Raw genomic sequence first — 6,550 nt, forward strand, 5'->3', positions numbered from 1 at the left:
GCTCAGATAGTTCCCTTGACCCCCTTCATGTGTGGGAAATGGAGTGGTTCATTTCACTCAGCCCATCGCTGGCCACTCCTCGTGGGAGGGAGTGTGTGGATGAATGAGTGTGGGAATCTGAGTAAAGGAAGACGGAAGCTGGCTGGTCACTCCTCTATGGAGGGAGCAGGCTCTGTGTGAACCCTGCAGCAGCATCCAAGTATGTTACAACCAATGCTCCTTCAGATCTGCCGTCTGGGGATGGCCAAATGCAAACCAGCTCAGTGGAGGGTCAGGATGGCAGCCCCTGCCCTTTTGGCACCTGAACCCTTGTATGTTGTCTAGGAAGAATCAGGTCACATGAACTGTTTGAAAGATGATGAATGTGGAACACTGCAGAAAGGAAGGTTGGGAACAGAATGGGAAGATAATCTTTCCATGAAGCCTGGCCGTCTCAGCCAGGCCCTCTCTGATGCTGCACCGTCTGAAGTTAGCCATGTCTGTCTGTAGTCTCTGATGCTCAGTTAGTTGCTTGTCTGCTCACTGCTCAGCTACTTATATCCTTAACACTCGACCACTTGAGATGCTCTGCCAGCTGAAGTCTTTTATGGGCATAGGATGGGGGTGGGGCAGGCCAAAAAGGCAACGTTTGGGTGGAAAAACAGGGTCAGCTGTTTTCACTTAGGGCCATGGATCCAGGCTTAAGGGTGGGGTTTAGCTAGGAGCCCAGCCCTTCTGTATCATTTCTCTCCTCTGAAGAGGCACCGCTAACTGCCATTAGAATATGGACAATGACCAGTCTTGGCTACTTCCTGCTGAAAAGGGGCACTGTTTGGGGAAGAGGACAGCCAGATTTCCTCCCAGTGGTCTACCCAAAGGTCCCCGGCAAAAGAAAGTCACCGTCTGAGGCTCCAGCTGCCTGCTCGTCTGGAGTTTGATGGCCTCTAGGCAAGAGAAACAAGTTTTACAAGGTACAGTGTGCATGGGTCAAATATGTGTATTATACAGAAGAATCTAGTGCCAAAGATTACAGAAATAAGCAAAATATACTAATCATTCTGAAAACAATATTGTGCCTCATGGTATAGAACAGAGCAAAGGTAGGAACGGCAAGCACAGGCAAAACTATAAAGAGGATATCCATGGAAGGTTAATTATTAACACTTCCCTTTTGATATTTTTAGCTTGGGGTCCCCAATCTCTTCACATTAGGAGTTAGGGTGCCCTTCTGGGTTGATAGAGGTAACTCTATCAGCTTCCCAGGCCTTTATTTGGGTATAATGAATCCAAGAATCTACTTCAGTGATCTTTACTGCCATAGGAGTATAAAGTACAGCATAAGGTCTCTCCGAGTCTGGGCCAGAGAAGGAGAAAAGGAAAAAGGTGCTTTTACTAGTACCAGGTCCCCTGGGTTGAACAGAGGGGGCCCTAGTTCGTGGGACTGGGCCTACGATAGTTGTTTAAACCTCTGATGGAAGTGAGCCAAAGAGGTTATTTGTTTAATTAAGTCAGACATCTGTTGGTCTAGCAAAAGATCATTGGTGAGAAAAGGCCGTCATTTCAAAGGTGACAAACCTAGCTTTGAAGGGGTGGTAAAGATAGCTGGCTGCCTATTCTGAAAGCCAGGGAATTGGGCGTCCTTCAATTCCCTTCCTTCTTTTGGCAATAACCCGGGAAAAGAGTGAGAGAAAGCAGGCATCCCCCTTTCTCTTCCATCTTTTTATCCCCAAGTCCCAGCAACGTTGGTCACACATGGATGCCAGTGTGGCTTGCACCCATGAAGCAGGGAGGGCCTAGGGAATAGGAATTATGCACACTCATCTATGCCTCTACCTTCCGGAATACTCTTAACAACCTTTGAGTTCCCCGGGCCTCATTTATGCCATGGAGCATGACCTCCTTCCATGAAGCAGGGGTTTAATTGGCAGAAATTAGTTCCACCAATTTACACTTGCCTGTCCCTGGCTTTGGATCCCTTAGATGTGGTTTTCCTTTCTAGGGCCTCGATCTGAGGCTCGGAATTTAGTTTGAGACAAAAAGGTATTTCAGGGGCTGCACCAATTCATTTAGATGCCGATGGGTCTTGCCAGATTTGCAGTTATCAGCCAGCAGGGGTCGCTCCTCTGTTGCCACCCAATCACAGAATGCTGAGGTAGGAAAGGAATCCTCTCTCCTGGAAAAGAAAAAAAAGAACCAGCTTAAAGTGCATAAGGGAAGGGGGCCTGGCGGAAGAGCCTCTTGCTCTATAGAAATGGGTTCCTTTCATCACTGTATCCATCCCCCGATAAGGACCCCTTAGCCATGGGAGGAAAAGCTTTGCCGGCATCAGTATGCCAACATCTCTGCAGTTTGTAGCAAAACCCTTAACATTATTAAAGAAGAGATAGGAGCCATTTGAAACCGTGAAAGAAGAAAAGATACAAAGATAACACAGCAAAGTCTGGAAGTCTTGGCGGATGCCTGTTAGGGTGGTCGGGGACAGTTTAGTCTTGGGACCTTCCAGCAACACCGAGGAGTGGCCTCAGCCAAATTCCTTTAGTTCCCCAGTACCTTATTCCGGTCCTAGGCAACAGCCAGACCTGTGAAGGGAAACAGACCCCCAAAGAAAGACATTTCCACACGGACTCTCACTTGTCTGACATAACCTGGTTGAGCCCGCGGATGAGTCGGGATAGTTCCCTTGACCCCTTTGCGGGCAGGAACTGGAGTAGCTCATTACACTCGGCCTGTCGCTAGCCACTCAATTGCGGGAGGGAGTGTGCGAGTGAGCAAATTTAGGAACCAGAGCAAACAAACGCTGAAACTGGCTGGTCACTCCTTTCTGGAGGGAGCAGGCTCTATGCAGGCCCTGCAGCGGTGTCCAAGCTTAGTACAACCAATGCTCTTTGTCAGCTCTGCCATCCAGGGACAGCTACCAGCTCACTAGGGGGTCAGGGTGGCAGCTTCCCCGCTCTAGACAGCAGGGTTCTTGTCTGGCATCCAGGAAGAGTCAAGTCACACGCACTGTTTGCAAGGTAATGAATGTGGAAAACGTTATTGAACGGTGGGTGGCTCTCAGTGGAAAGGAAGGCTGGAAAGAGGATGGGAAGGTGATCTTTCCCTGAAGCCTGGCCATCTCTGGCCAGGCCCCTTTCGGAAGACACACTGTCTGAAGTTACCCACGTCTGTCTTTAGTCTCTGATGCTCAGTTGCTTCTCTGCTCGCTGGTCAGCTGCGTGCATTGCTCTGCCAGCTGAAGTCTTTTATGGGCACAGGATAGGGGCGTGTTAGGCCAAAAAGGCAATATTTGGGCAGAAAGACGGTGTTAGCTGTTTTCACTTAGGGCTGCAGTTCTAGGCTTAAGGGTGGGGTTTAGCCAGGAGCCCAGCCCTTCTGTATCAATAGCCCCCTTTTATTTTTCCCGGGGGATAAGAAACCAGGCTAAAGAAGCTCGATGGCTCATATGATCTACATATTCGTGCATGTGGTCTAGGTTGTCTGTTGGTATATCTGTTTGTTCAGATGCTCTTTTTATTTATATTGTACCTTTGTTTTATTGATACCTCAAGTCAGAGGGAGAAGGCAGAATTTTAATAAAGACAAACAAACCAAATAATTAGGAGTGTAATCTGGTCAGAATGCCAAAAAAACCCATTGAGCCCCAGAGGTTTGGGTTTACTTTGGGCATATAGAAAATCCTAGCACTAAAGGGAGGTAGATCTGCATGATACTAGACATCCTGATTCTTCTTTCTCCAGTGGCCTGAGAGTATGGTTATGACTGCTTGAAGTAAAACCCAGACAGAAAAAGGATGTGAATGCACTTGTCTTTTTCTTGAAATTTGCCTCTTGCCTAACAAGCAAGTTGGGAGGAAAAAAAATAAAAAGCTAGCTATAAAATGGGAAATTCAAGAGGCAGATGGTCCATGGCTGAGTCAATCTTCCACATCTTCTCCCTCTTACACAGTTGCCTGTAAATAACCCTCATCGTGATTTCCATTCTGCACCAATTCAAGCCGTGTATCTCGTGAGAAATGAAGCAGAATGCTGTGTTGAATTGCTCTTATAAAGTGGGTATGACTCTGTCAGTTCCTCATTTTTCAAACCCTTGTAACCAAAATTACCAGACATAAAAATAGCATGAGGATTAGATAGAAACATTTCTTGATACTGTTCAGTTCGTTTACATAAATCTCATAGGTTCACCATTTTTAACAAGGAGAAAACAAAGCTTTTGATACTGTATTGTGACTGGAGTAGGGGAATTATATGATCTGCTAACATACCCAATAGACTGCTTCTTAATCCCCTATCAAAGACACTTATATTTTTTGATCTTGTTTCCTCATTTGAAATTTAATTTTATAAAGTAAAATCAGAAACATGAACTTTCTTGATAATGGTAAGGGAAATGCAGAGATCTTTTTTCCCCCCTTACAGTTCAGATCTTCAGAACACTAAATCCTTTGATAAGAGAAGAGTTTACATAGCCTAAGGCGCATTTAATCTGGTGCATTACTCATTAAAACTTCTTACAGCTAGGAGTCCTCATATGGTATTCAATGTAGACTTCAGAGACCATGATAACCAGCACACTTACCTGGGTAATGTCTGTGTATCCTAGCAGAGAAAAGAGTTGGAGTGATTCTATAGATTTTTCCTCCATAAACTAGAACTAATTTAATAATTTAAGTTAGCAAAGAGAGCTAAATCATAATAAAAATTTGCTTTTAAATCAGTTTATTCTGATAATGATCCTAAGAAATGTGGCTTCTTTTAGAAGTAAAGTATTTAAAAACAAACAAACAAACTTGAGAGATTAAGGTAATTACTTAGCAAAGTTAAGATGGTGTTCTGGAATGTGGCTTGCAGAAATGAATCCTGATGCAAGAACATCACCCCAGCCCCTAGGAAAGTAACAGGAAAAAGTGATAATGAAAGTTTTGACCCAATTACATTTTTTTAAAGCCCTATCTCCTTCTCCCAGTTTGCCTATAACATCACTAAGTAGAGAATGAAAAGGAAAAAAAAGATTTTTAAAACTTAGAAGAATGTTTTTAGGACATGATATCATTGTCATTAAAAAGAAACTGCAATGGGTTCTGACACTAACTTGGTCAAACATCACATGTTAAGGGGATAGTCTCCCATGACTGTCCTCATCATAGACACCAGTTGAAGGTTCAGGGGACCCTAGGTCATCCTCACTTCTGACCATCTGGCTCCAAATCAGGGGTTCACATTACCCCTTCCAGTGTGATAATTTGCTAGAGTGACTCACAGAATTTAGGAAAGCATTATACTTAGGATTATAGTTCTATTATAGCAAAAGACATACCAATCAGAAGCAGCCAATGGGAAAGCTGCATAGAGCAAGATCTGAGAGGGTCCTAAACACAAAGCCTCAGTTGTCCTGTACACAAGGAGTCAGCTCGTGTTAACTTCCAGCACATCAATATGTAACAGTACTTATCGCCAACCAGGAAAAGTTCATCCAAATTTTGGTGTCCAGAGTTTTCCCTGGGGTTTCATTACAAAAGCTTGATTGATTGAATCATTGGCCATGTGGTTGAATTAAGTCTCCAACCTGGCTCTCCTTTCCAGAGGATGGACTGGTATCACCTAGCTTAAAACCTCAGCTCTCTAATCACGTGGTCGGTCTTTCCTTTTGTCTGGCTTGACCAACACTGTGAATCATTGAATTAGCATAAACTGTCAAAGAACCTACAAGGTGTTACCTCATTAGTGTAAGCTCAAGTATGGTCCCAGAGTCCCACCGTAAATATCAAAGACACTTCTAACACTCTGGCAATTTTAAGGATTTAGAAGATAACTTCCAGTAACCACAGAAAAGCCAGTCAAATTCTTCACTTGACAAAAGGAAACCAAAATATAGAAGAGTTGCCTCATAAATAAAGGAACATAGAAGTTTGACATAACACTTAAATGTTTAGAGTAGTTTTGTAATTATGAATACATAAATAATTCTGGGACGCAAATTGTGTCTGTGTTTAATGAGCAAACTTTAAGGTGAAGGTATGGCTAGGCATTCATTGCCCCAAATGGTAGCAAATTGCATTTTGAAGGGTGTTTTTATTTCTGAGAGTTTCAAGAATCCAACATTCATAACAAGAGTGGCTTGAATTACCAGGACAGCACAAAATTATGGAAGGTATTAGATGGCTTTATGTGATAGAAAATATGATGATTATTGTGCTCGCTTCGGCAGCACATATACTAAAATTGGAATGATACAGAGAAGATTAGCATGGCCCCTGCGCAAGGATGACATACAAATTTGTGAAGCATTCCGGAAAAAAGAGAAAAAAAAAAAAAAAGAAAATATGATGATTATTTTTGGTAAAATGTAAAAAAAAAGGTTTTATTTTGATTCAAAATATACTTCATTGTATAAATTAATTTTTGAAAATAAATCAAGATTTATTTTGACTTATTTTGTGTTAATCAGCATCTTGTGCAAGAAATATGGTCCATTGAAAGATTCTTAAAAAGCAATATTTTCTAATCTATGATTAAGACAGTGATGATAATTCACTGAGTCTTATATTTAAATGTTTACAATTAAATAATGC

At 42.7% G+C, this 6,550-nt stretch overlaps 1 non-coding gene across 1 annotated transcript; it reads left to right on the top strand.

Annotated features, from left to right (window-relative positions):
* Positions 1-6,170: 6,170 nt before the first annotated feature.
* On the top strand, positions 6,171-6,277 carry LOC135276565 (U6 spliceosomal RNA). The gene has a single exon (XR_010344126.1). It is a non-coding gene; the product is annotated as a U6 spliceosomal RNA (small nuclear RNA).
* Positions 6,278-6,550: the final 273 nt, after the last annotated feature.

The sequence above is a fragment of the Aotus nancymaae genome, unplaced genomic scaffold (assembly GCF_030222135.1).
Source record: "Aotus nancymaae isolate 86718 unplaced genomic scaffold, 86718_ANA_hifiasm-v0.15.2.pri h1tg000025l, whole genome shotgun sequence".
Taxonomy (NCBI): domain Eukaryota; kingdom Metazoa; phylum Chordata; class Mammalia; order Primates; family Aotidae; genus Aotus; species Aotus nancymaae.